We start from the raw sequence: 13209 nt of genomic DNA on the forward strand, positions 1-13209 counted from the left end.
CGCTGATCTAAATGTGTGTTGCTGAGCAGAGATGGCCAATCAACCGTGTGCTTCTTTTTTTTTTTCTTTCTACTGTGATTTCTTATTCCTCATGAAGGTACATTTATTTGAAAACCTCTCCTCTATGTTTGGCTAGTAAGAAAGTTACAAAATGGAAATGCCTCTCTTGGCCCCTTTGGCCCTCCTGGAGCCATACATTTCTTGTTGCCAGAAGCAAACAAGTCTTTCAAAGCAAGCAAGACTCTGAGGCTGTTTTTTTGTTTTGTTTTTTGTTGTTGTTTTTGCTTTTGTTTTTTAGTTTTTTGCTCCTTTAGGCTTTTAGTCACACAACTAGAGCTTAGAATTGAATTTCACCCACAGCACACTGTAGAACAGTTTGCAAGAACTCCACCGGGAGCCCCCTGGCAAAGGATGTGTCTGGGGCTTGGTTCTTCTTAGTTCACACTGATGTTGCTACACAAGCCAGTTCCTGCTATGGGCTGAGAAGGGAGGGCATCCATCACTTTTCAGCAGCTCTTGTTTCTAAGTGGCTGTTTTGGGAGGGAGCCCTTTGGAGTTGGAAGAAATACTATTTTCTATTGCCATTTGTTTGGCTGTGGCAATAAAGAAAATTTCCACTGACATGAAGAAGCCATTCTAAATATTTTAATAGATGGGAATGGCTGCGCTAGAATGATCAAAACAGCAAAGTAGTGATAGCAAGTATAATCACCAACATTTATGGAGAATTTTGCAGGAGCTTTGCACATTATCTAGGTAAATTCTTTCACCAAGCGTGGGTGATAGATATTATTATCTCCGTCATGCAGATGATGTGTAGAGAATTTAAGAGACTTCTCCAAAGTTGCAATTCCTGTCCCTAGGAGAGCTGAACTAGAACCAGGGTCTCTCAGAATCCAAAGCCAATGATTTAGGCTACTGGGCAGACTACCTGCTTCTAAGTTTGAACTTTTTACATTGATTACATGTTGAAATATTTTGGATGCAATGGGTTAAAGTATATTATTAAAATTGATTTTACCTGTTTCTGTTAATTTTTTAGGATGGCTACTAGAGACTTTAAAATGACATAAGCCACTCCCATTATGTTTCTATTGGACAGTGCTAGACAAGGGATTAAATAACAATGGAGATGCAACTGGAGAAGTTGATTGGATCCTAAGCTTGGAAGGCCTTGAAGAACATTTACAAATCACCCTGAGAGTGCCAAATTTTGCCCACAACTTATAGAAATATACAATGTCTTCACTCAAGGTTCACGGCTTTTATATTGCCTGGTAAGTATAACTTTTAACATGTCAACATCCACAATTATTTGAGCCAGTCACCTTTTCCAGTTCTTTGTTTATTGTGTTTTATGAAGTAGTTAAATAGTTGGAAAAAGCTACCAAGAATGAAGGTAAGGAAAGAGGGCCCGGTAGTACAAGGGGATTAGGAGACAGTTGTGTCATTTCCATCTAAAAGCGATGAAAACAAAGGCACCAAGCCATTAAAATGCAGGGTGTGCTCTCTGGCAGGCCTTTGGCAAGAGGCATAACTACTTACTTAAGTGGGTCACAGCCTGACTGTTAATTTCCATTCATGGAATTTGTTTCATTTTCAGGTGTCTCAGCTAGCTCCAAGGTGATGCTTTATAAATAGTTGTGAGGGCATCATGGAGGTAGTCAGAATTTCCAGAGTGGTCATCATTAACTTCTTTTTGTCAGTGTTTCTCCACCTTCTGATGAGGCTTCAGCAGAATCCGAGCTCTTCTCCTGGAATCAACCAGCAAGCTGTTATCAGAATTCTCCAGCCACTCCTGGATACCACTGCCAACAAGCTGGAAAGAATTGTGCAGGGGAAATGCCAGCCTTGCTGAATCAAGCAACTTCTTCAACCCAAAGTTGACTGGTAATTATCATGGTGGCATTCACGGGACTGCAGGGGGTTCCACGAGCCCAGACCCGGCTCCACCATATTTGCTCAGTCCAGGATATTGAAATGTTTAAACTCCAGGCAGAGAAGAGCCGGCAGAGGCAGGCTATGCAGGCAGCAGGTGTGGTACTAGCCCTCTGAATTCTGGGGTTCTTCTGGTGTGATTGGATTGTGGATAAAAGAATAAGAGCTGACGGTTGACAAAGGCTGTGCTACCCACAAGCTCATGCTTTTGATTCAGATCTAGTCTGGATGAGGATGAGTGGTCCAGTTTGGATAGTCCCCAAAGTAACTCTAATATGGAAGTTTAGTTGAAGCAGGGCTTTGTCGTCAAATGAATTGAAGTTTAGCCATGATTCTTCAAGTTAGCAGCTGCATGATCTTGGCCAAATCACTTCACCCCTCTGAGCTTCAATTTCCTCATCTGTCAAATGGGCATATACAAACTCCCTTCTGGGGTTGTTGTCAGGCTTAACTGAGACGTGCATGTAAAAACACCTGGCCTCCAGCATAAGGAATGCAATGAATCATTCCGACTTTTCCCCTTTAGTGTGTTTTATTATTAAAGCCTTAATATAAATAAATACCTTCCTTGTGAAACCAAATTCCAACCTTTGGTGATGATCATGCTTCCTCTAGATTTTTTTTTTTGATTACTTGACTTTGGAGATTGTTCACTTTTAATGATGGTGGTAGTGCTAATGATGATGATGAGTACTTATCTTTTATTCAGTACCTACCCTGTGTTAAGTGCTTTTCCTATATTATCTCATAAAAGCATCATGATAACCCTGTGAGGCAGGTATTATTATCCTCATTTGCAGGTGAGGAATGAGGTTAAGAAAGATTAAGTGGCTTTTGCTCAAGGCTATAAAGTTAGGTAGCAGAAGACCTGGGACTTAAACCCAGGTGTGAGTCCAACACCGTCATTCTTAACCACTATGTTATATTGCATCCATGCTACTAGTTCACCTCATTTTTCCTCAAACCAAGAGATTTTCTGTGTCCACAAAAGGTATAAAGGGCGCATGAAAAAGGAACTCTTCCCAGTTTTAAATACCTTTTATAGTTTAAACTTACTTGATATCTTATTGAAACAAAAATTTTAATGGAAAGACAATCAAGAAGTCATTTTGATGAAAGAAAATTGAATTTCTTATTCTCCATAGACATTTAGAGAATAAATGTAATTCTGTGGAGAAAAGAAAATAAATTATGTTTAAACCAGAGTTTGAAAGAACTAATTATAGAGATATACACAATTTAGAAATAATTGTAGTACTTAAGGTTTATGAAAATGCTCGAGATTTTGTAGACATGAAAGCTTGTTTGTGTTCTTTTAAGATTCCAAATGTTACTTTTGTATAAGAGCTCAAAAGTTACATAATACTCACCTGCTCTCATATCACAAGATATGAGAATATTAGATAAATATGAGAAATTTGAGAATATGAAAAAAATTCAGAAATTAAAGTAAACAAAGCTATTTCTGAGGCCAAAGAAATAGTACTTCAAATAATTGAGCATTTTTCATGGTGTGGGTGGGGAGGCATTCCTATCGGTTGAGTTGACACCATTCAAGGCTGTTATTTACTGCTGCCAAGAGGGTTTTATTAGAATTCTTTTTCTTGGGTTTTGCTCAAAAGAACAAATGCCATTCTAATGCCAATATTGTCAAATGACATTTATTGCTTAGATTTACTTTTCTAAAATTTGCCCTCTCTTTCTTAAATAAAGGTATGTCTCTCTCTAGGATACTAAAAGCCGTAATTTTTTTAATTGAAGTATAGTTGATTTGCAGTGTTGTGTTAGTGTCTGGTGTATAGCAAGTGATTCAGTTTTATATATATATATATATTTTTTTTTTCTTTTTCATATTCCTTTCCATTATGGTTGAAAAAATTAATAATAAATTACAGGATATTAAATATAGTTCCCTGTGCTATACAGTAGGACTTTGTTGTTTATCTATTTTATATATAGTAGTCTGTATCTGCTAATCCCAAACTCCTAGTTTATCCCTCCCCTACTCCCTTTTCCATTTAGTAACCATAAGTTTGTTTTCTATATCTGTGAGTTGGTTTCTGTTTCATAAATAAGTTCATTTGTGTCATATTTTAGATCCCACACATAAGTGATATCATATGGTACTTGTCTTTCTCTGACTTACTTGGCTTAGTATGATAATCTCTAGGTCCATCCATGTTGCTGCAAATGACATTATTTCATTCTTTTTTGTGCTAAAAGCCCTAATTTAACTGATGATGAGATTATTCCAAATAAGTAAAGCATGTTTGAGCAACTGGCTTATCAATGAAATTCACATTAATTGCCTTGGAGGAAAATTAGTAAATCTCATGTTGGTATAATAAATAGCACCTTTTCTGTTAAGCTTGATAAAGGTTATTTCTTTAAAAAAAAGAAGAACCATTTTCACTTTATTAATCTCATTATTCTACTGAAATAGCCCAATGACCTGAACATTGCTCACTTCATGGCTTTACTTGTACCTCTAAGAACTGGTGACCATGCTTCCTTCTTGAAACACTTTCTTCGTTTGGCTTGAGACATCACTTTCTCTTGGTTCTCCTTCTATTCCACTGGCTGGTCAATTCCCCTTTATCTTCTGACTGCTAAGTGTTAAAAATTTCAGGGTGTAGCCCTAAAACCTTTTCATTTCTTGCTCTTTATTTATTCCGTCTGTAACACCATCCCCAGTCTCTTAGCTTTGAAAGCATCTATACACCAATGATTCCCAAATTTACATTTCTAGCCCTCTTTCCTAAATTGAGGTCTCATGGTCAACCATCTACTCAAATCTTGACTTAAATATCTAGTAGGGATCTCAAACTCAACCTGTCCAAAATCAAACTCCTGATTCTCCACCGACATCCTTCATCTCAGGAAATGCTAGCTCTGTCTTTCTAGCTGCCAAAACCTTATTTTCTGTCTTCCTCTGACACTCCACCTCCATCAGTAAATCCTATTGGCTTTACCTTGAAAATACTATTTATCAAAAATCTGAGCACTTTTCACCACTTCCATTGCTATTTTCCTCGTCTAGGCTTCCACTGTATTTCACTCCCTCACCTGAATTATTTCAAAAACTCCCCAACTGGACTCCCCCCCCACTACAGTCTGTTCTCCACATAGAAGCAACAATGATCTAAATTGCAGGTAAAATCAAGTTACTCTTTTGCTCAAAACTTTTAATGGCTCCTCATCTCATTCAGAGTAAAATCCAAAGGCAATATGACCTGCAAGGCCCTACATGACCTTGCCCTCAGCTACCTCATACCTCATCTCTTGTTGCCTGCCTCAGCTACCTCATACCTCATCTCTTGTTGCCTGCCTCCTTGTACATATTCTGTTCCAGACACACCCCAGATTTCCTAGAACAAATACTTCTCTCACTTTTCAAGGTTATTTGCTCATATGTTATCATTTTGGAAATATCTTTCTTGAGTACTCTTTCCCTCCTCCCTGGTCTTCCTGTATCCTTTATTCCACCTTATTTTTCTCTATAGCGCATTTTACCACCTGACACAATATATATTTACTTGTTTATTTTCCCCATTAGAATATTAGCCTATATTCCAGATTCCAGGACTGGCATACTAGATGATTCCAACCAAGCCTCCCAGTTGAAGGCAATTTAAAAAGCTGAAACACACACACACACACACATTCTTACAAGCATCAGAGACCTACTGAGATATTAAGAGATTAGAACAAGGAAACAATTAGCATTAAAGAGGTGAGTCAAAGCCTTTTTGGACAGGATGATTTACTGATGATGAGAAGAAAATTGAAAAGCAGAGGTTCACTGAGACCTTGGGAAATGACCCATTCTGTAACCCAAAGGCCAAGAGCTGAAATTTGGCTCTGAGGCTCTTTGGCAACTCACTGGAAGCAGTTGAGACACAAAGCTAAGCTTTTGAGGACTCAGATGCGTGAAGATTTGGAAACTGGCATTCATCTCCTTCAAAAACAGAGAGGCCGTAGTATAATATCCCTTTTTCTGACTTGAAACACTCAAAGGCTACATCCTGCAGGCATGGGATCTGGATTTTAGCCCAATCTGCACAAAAACTCAAATCTTGGTCCTAGACTGCTAATCTACTCAGGTGTTTTGCAGGGGGAAAATACACTGTGGAGGAAAATAACATCATTCTAGGTCTTAAATTATCACCAAATGTAATTTTAATTTGTCCAGCAAAGTATCAAAGGTTATAAAACAAATGAAGATTCAAGACAAATGCCAACTAATGTAGTTCCAAACCACCTATCCACTCAACATATGAAAAGGTGCTCAACATCATTAGACATCAGAGAGATGCAAATTAAAACCACAACAACATATCACTACCCATTAAATAAAAAATAAAGGAGCTGCTGATAACACTGAGTGCTAGTGAGGATACAGAGCAATTGGAACTCACATGCATCACTGGTACTAGTGTGAAACAGTACAGACACTTTGGAAAACAGCTTGGCAGTTATTAAAAAGTTCAATGTACACTTACCATATGACCCAGAAATCCCACTTCCAGATACTTACCCAAGAAAAAGTAAGATATATATCCACACAAAAACCTGTTCACAAATGTTTACAGTGGCTTTATTCATACTTGTCAAAAAATGGAAATGTTTATCAACTGGTAAATGGTTAAACAAACTGCTATAAACATACAGTGAAATAGTACTCTAATATTTGCTGAGTATATTATTTAATAAGTATTATTAAATTATTAAATAAGTATAATATTTAAGAAGTATTAATATTATATCTTATTTTAAAAGGAGAATTCCTTTTTAAAAAGCCACATTGACCCTTTCAGCACTGGTCTGACATTTCAGTCACCTTTGTGGACAGCTGACAGAACATATGGAAGTTTTTTGAGAGCCGGAGAATGATGGACCTTTAATTCAGGGAGGGCAGAAGGCTTATCACTTCACATTTCTCCCTTCCATTTGGCTCTCTTACTTCCTCATCTGATTCAGTGCTCCTTTGGTCCTTCCTGCTGTCATCAGTGTTTGGGCTCATGGTCCCCTCTGATACGGCCAGACAGCCAAGGATGTTCTCACATGAAGGGCATTTGCCGTGGGCTCAGCTGCCTCACTAATTTGGCTGATGTTTTACATCCCCTGGAGCAGGAGGGAGAAGTAGACTTGTAACTTGAGGACAGGACCTTGTCTTGCGCTTCTGTAGTGACCCACCATGGCCAAGCACAGAGCCTTAGACATGGTAGGTGCCCAATACATGTTTGCTTTGTGTACAGATTTGGTTTTTTTAAAGATACTAAATGTAGTTCCTAGCGTCCTCAAGTGTACTGAATGCAAGTTAAAATTACTCTGGCAGGAGTCATACTTAATTCATTGGAAGAGAAATAATAACCTTGATGTCCTCAATTTAAGAATATCAGCTATGTAATATATTTTCATTCATTCGTGTATTCAGCAAATATTTATTGAACATCTACTATGTCCTAGATTCTGTGCCAAATTATTTAAGTTAAAGGGGTACATATCCAAGAACAAAAATCAATTGTTAATTACAAGTTTCAAAGATAGATATTGGTCTTTGCATGTTTTGCTTCCTGGTGAATTTATTTTTCCTTTTCATTTTTTTTTTTTCCTGTAAGGAAAGAAGTAGATGTTATACATAGATACCCTGGAACAGTGATTGGTGGCTGTCTCTTCTGTCCCAGTATGCTTAGAGGAGTCAGTTCATTTCTGTGAGTAACAGTAGCTTTCCATCATGGGGTATCTAAATATGGGCAGATTGTTGGGGGTGGGAGTGAAGTATCAGAACTCAGGAGAGTTAGGGGAGCCTGTGTAGTACCAAATTACTTATCCAGCACCCCCAACCCTTCCCGCTGCATCCTCCTTACCTCCGCCACGCTGTGACGATCAGCTTTTTTTAGTATCTGTTTTGTCCTGAGGGAATAAGTTTGCCACATTTACTTTCTTTTTCTCAGTGGGAAAGATTCTATTGTTTGACGCTCATGTTTTTGCTACTTCATGTTTTCATTTAAACAGTAACTGAATTCGGGAGATTAAAGATACACAGTTAAATTGTCTGTTACTAACTGTAGTTTGTTTCCATCCTCCCTCTCTCCCTCTCCCCAGAATGCAAGTACTTCTTTCTTCTTGTGTTTTGATGGTTTTGCTTTGATTTTGGTTTGTTTAGTTTGGGGTATTGGCATTGATTTTTAATAAAATTATGGTTGGGATTCCATAGAAATGAAACATCTAACAATGTTTAAAGACTTGCATGTGGATGATAGAATCGCGTTCATTTTTACTGATGCTAAGTGGTGACTGAATCACTTTGGAGAATGATAAATTTTGTAGTTGATAAATTTTGTTTTACTTAAAAAGAGAGTAGACAATGTAACATGACAGAAAACAAAAATTTGTATGTTTCCATTATAAATCTCCCCCAAATTTTCTAGTTTCCACTAGCATACGTGCTTTAATATATCACAGCTATGATCTTGGTGGTTGTGGAGCGCACAGTAGGAAAAAAGAGGAATGGAGGGAACGTTCTATATTGAGCCCAAGCGGTGTTCATTGCTGGGATTCAGGTACTTCCGGTATTTCCATCTGGAGGATTGTTAACACGGTGCACTAGGGGCCTCCTGAAGAAAAAAGTCCTAAGGAAAGAGCAAAACCAGCAACGAGTTTGGCCAGTAAAAAAGGCTGCAGCAGTCAGAGGTGAGGTGGGTCTTCTGAGGATCACTGAATGGGGAATCGCCAATTAGTGAAGCAGTAGGCTTTCGGTCATTGGAATCCAGCCTTCTAACGGCCATCCACTGCTACTCAAGCATTCCCAGGAGGAGTCGAACCTCCAGACCTCACTCAAGGTGATTATGTTACCCAACCAAACTTGGGTCCCTTTGCCCACTTGCAGTAAAGCCAATCTATTGACACTGGGTTGTGATGAAGAAAAGTGTAGCATTTATTGCAGGGCGCCAAGCAGAGTTCAGGCAGCTAATGTTTAAAAGGCCTGAACTCCTTGCTTGGCGCCCTGCAATAAACAGTACCCTTTCCTTTACCACAGCCTGTTGTCAATAGATTGGCTTTACTGCCTGTGGGTGAAGGGACCCAAGTTTGCCTGGGTAACAATTTTGGCACCCCAGATGGGATGGCAGTCCCGAGTGGGCACCTCACCCATGGCACATTGGCTCCTGGCCAGTGGCAGCTCTTGGATTCAGTCCAGCAGCAACCTGAGCACCTTTGTCTCAGGGACAGTCCCAAGTGTTTGCCACCGACCAGGTGCTGCTGGCCCACGGCACTGTGATGAAGGAAGCAAGAGGAAGGCGATATTCACGGGGGACAGTTTGTCCTGGGAAGGCCCCATAGGGCTCAGTTACAATTATTATTCATTAAACAAAATATATCTGCTCATGTGGGTAGGGAGAAGATTCTCCTTCTGGGAAGGTAAGCTGATCTCTGTATTGTAATGTATACAACAGGCAGAATAGCGCTACATCTCTGAGAAGAAAGCATGCCAGAAACACTCCTTTCCAGCTACATGCTGAGCTTAGGCTCCCCTGACCTCTGAGAACACCACTGACACTGTGTGATTGGTTTGGGATCTGTGTGCTTGTTTGTTTCCATGGGAAATGGGTTCATAGCTTCCATTAAATTCTCAAAGGTGTCTGAAACCCCACAAAAACTGACCACTGTTTTATATGTGGTCTCTGCTCGGTCTCATCAACACACATAGCTTCATTTGTTACCTACCTAATGATTCTCTCAAGTATATATTCCCAAACCATTTACTCTTCAGAAATAAAATTTGTAGATAATATAACCATTCTACAAACACAAAACTAAGCTTAGTGCCTTAACTGTAAAGTAAAGGCAATATCTTAAAATGATTTATGATAAAAATTGTATGCATTTCATGCTGGAGAGGGTGTGGAGAAAAAGGAACCCTCTTGCACAGTTGGTGGGAATGTAAACTGATACAGCCACTGTGGAGAACAGTATGGAGGTTCCTTAAAAAACTAAAAAATAGAATTACCATATGACCCAGCAATCCCACTACTGGGCATATACCCAGAGAAAACCATAATTCGAAAAGACACATGCACCCCAATGTTCATTGCAGCACTGTTTACAATAGCCAGGTCATGAAAGCAACCTAAATGCCCATTGACAGACGAATGGATAAAGAAGATGTGGTACATATATACAATGGAATATTACTCAGCCATAAAAAGCAACGAAATTGGGTCATTTGTTGAGACGTGGATGGATCTAGAGACTGTCATACAGAGTGAAGTAAGTCAGAAAGAGAAAAACAAATACCATATATTAACGCATATATGTGGAACCTAGAAAAATGGTGCAGATGAACCGGTTTGCAGGGCAGAAATTGAAACACAGATGTAGAGAACAAACGTATGGACACCAAGGGGGGAAAGCGGCAGGGGGGTGGGGGGGTGGTGTGATGAATTGGGAGATTGGGATTGACATGTATACACTGATGTGTATTAAATTGATGACTAATAAGAAAAATAAAATTGTATGCATTTCAACCACAAATGCTTGCCCACGACTACATGGGAGGACATAGTGAAGTGGTCAAGGGCTAATGCCAAAATGCTGTGGACGTGACAGCTACACATACAGCTGAGCATTTGTGTATTACTGGCAGCTCAGATACCACAAGAAGCATTGCCACTGGTGACAAGATTTTCCAAAATGGAGACAAGTCTTGGTAAAGCTCTAGACAAAACAAAGTTCCCTGATTTATAAGGAAGTTTCATTCCTGAAAAATCTAGTGTACGAAATCCATACAAAACAAACGAAACCACAACCACCACCATCACCACAACAAATTTGGGGTTCTATACAAAAAGAGGAGTTAGGTTCTCAGCTCAGACCATTATAAACAGATGTACTGCCCATGTGAATCCTCCTGAATCCTTCTGAATACGGAAGAGTTCTTCATTGTGTGCGAGTGTCCCTCTCATTTCAGGATGCCCAGCATCCTTGATTCTTGTCCACTAAATAAATACCAGTTGCACATCCCCTCCCATCATTTTGACAACCAAACACCCCCCACACAAAGTCCAGAATGCCTCCAGGGAGGTGGTGTCACCTCCACTGAGAACCACTGACCTACCGGCTACAGTTGAGACTCTTGAGCTTTGCACACAGGTCCTTCCTGATCTGGCTTCTGTCTCCCTCTCCATTCCCACCATTCATGCACCCTCCATCCTGCATTTCAGGCTGCAAGAAGTTCCCTGACCTGGTGGGCCTTTCCTTGCACATGTGGGGTTCCCTTTGCCTGGGAACGCCCTTTCCTAGTCAAACTTGTCATCCCCTCTTCTCCAAAGCCTCTCAGAATGCGTTGGTACTCCCTCATGTCTCCCACTTTGCTTGCTTACCTCTCTACAACCCTCAGCTCATTTCTTCCCAGCTCCACGCCCAGACTGAGAGCAGGAGCCAGGTTTCCTGTGTCTTTATAGTCTGGGGTGGCCCGCCCTGGGGGGTTCAGTTCATGTTGGTTGTTGGGTGACATCGATGTGCTGAGAGGACCCTGGACTTCTCTCAGTTCCAGGCTCTGTTCTGCTTCCAGGTCTCCCACATGGTGTTCCTTCTTCCTAGAATGTGCTCCTTGTTCCCTCATCTCCTACCTCAGCCCAACTAAATCCTACTCTTCTTCATGTCTCTTGTTAAATGCCGCTTATTCAGGGCTGCTTTCCTTGACCCCTCAGATGGCTCACCAATTATATTATTTGGCTTCACAGTACTCTGCACTTCTCTTTCTTAACACTACACAGGTGATCAACAGGTTCCTTCGCAAGGACCAAGCCAGAATCCTCCTTTTTATTGGATCCTGTAAGCCAGAGGTTCTTCAATCACCCCTAAATGACTAATAATGACTTCTTAGAGAATGAGGTTCTCAAGCTCAATTTATCTTGATTTGGAAAAGCAAAGAAATATGACCGTCTTTTTTTTTTTTTTTAATATTTATTTATTTATTTTATTTATTTTGGCTGCCCTGGGTCTTAGTTGCGGCACATGGGATCTTTGTTGCGTCATGTGGGATTTTTAGTTGGGACATGCAGGATCTTTCAGTTGCGACATGCAGGCTCTTAGTTGCGGCATGCGAGCTCTAGTTCCCCAGCCAGAGATCGAACCTGGGCCCCCTGCATTGGGAGCGCAGAGTCTTACCCACTGGACAACCAGGGAAGTCCCAGAAACATGACCTTCTTGCTGGTACATTTCTTGGTCTGAAACTAGTGTATAATAGAGGATCTATATAGAAGTTTAATCAATAAAAAGTCAGTCACAGGGTCAAGTAGACTTTTTTATATGACCCAGAAAAGGATACAGGCACTCAGATAACCAACATGTGCATGTGATCCTGCAGAAATCTCAGTGCTAATGAAAACATTACCATATAGAAGGGAAATGGACTGCATACAACTGGATAAGTAGAGGGGTAAGCACTTTATTGTTGAAAAAATGATTAAAATTATATTTGGAGATGTGTAAGTTTTTATTTTATTAAGTAAAGAAGGAAATTCTGCCACTCTATCCTCAAGACTTCTCCACCTGGGAGGCGGGGGGTGGGAAAGCGGGGCTCTGATTTACCTGCCTAAGGGGTCAGCCATCTCCATTTCTCAAAGTTGGAGGCTGCTTGTTTTGTGTGCCTCATGTGTGATCCTTGGAACTAGTCTAGGAGTTTGAACTTTCTTTGAATTTTTGTCTCTATTATTCTTTTTCGAAAATACTTTATATTGGTTTGCCATTCAGTGTTCAGTTCCATATATGCCAGTCGTTCTGCAATTCCAGAAGAAAGTTCACATCCTAAGTGATCGAAAAAAAAATGTGTTAATTCTAAAAACTCTTTGGCAGCCTACAGTCAGTTGCTATTAAGAGTTCTTTCTTATTATATTAAAAAAAAGAATGCCTCTTTAAAACAAAGCAGCATGCCTCACTAATAATATCCCTGGGTTTTATCTTCCTGCATACTTCATGTCAAAAAGCCCAGGCAAGCTTTTTCTGAGTTTTTAATCTCAATGTAATTCATGCTTTTTTCTTATTTTCATTGCTGTTATTAAAATAAAATTTTAATGTATATACAAAGTGAGGAATACTGGCTATGCATAAAGTTAGATATAAGTTCTTGCTTATCAATCTAAAATAGAAATTGCTTTCATTATACATATATCAATTAGCCATCCCAAAATATTTACACATGGGATACATGCAAATAATCACTAATAATGCACATATATGCTTTAGAAGATGACTTTCCTGAATAAT

General features: G+C 39.6%; 1 long non-coding RNA gene across 1 annotated transcript; it reads left to right on the plus strand.

Annotated features, from left to right (window-relative positions):
• The first annotated feature begins 467 nt into the window (after positions 1 to 467).
• LOC149748931 (uncharacterized) lies at positions 468 to 8902 on the plus strand. Its single transcript, XR_016393538.1, has 3 exons — positions 468 to 1277; positions 1707 to 1890; positions 7560 to 8902. It is a non-coding gene; the product is annotated as an uncharacterized LOC149748931 (long non-coding RNA).
• The last annotated feature ends 4307 nt before the right edge of the window (positions 8903 to 13209 follow it).

Source organism: Delphinapterus leucas, chromosome 6 (genome assembly GCF_059928025.1).
Source record: "Delphinapterus leucas isolate spDelLeu-1000000601 "Yukka" chromosome 6, BTC_Dleu_Yukka2, whole genome shotgun sequence".
Taxonomy (NCBI): domain Eukaryota; kingdom Metazoa; phylum Chordata; class Mammalia; order Artiodactyla; family Monodontidae; genus Delphinapterus; species Delphinapterus leucas.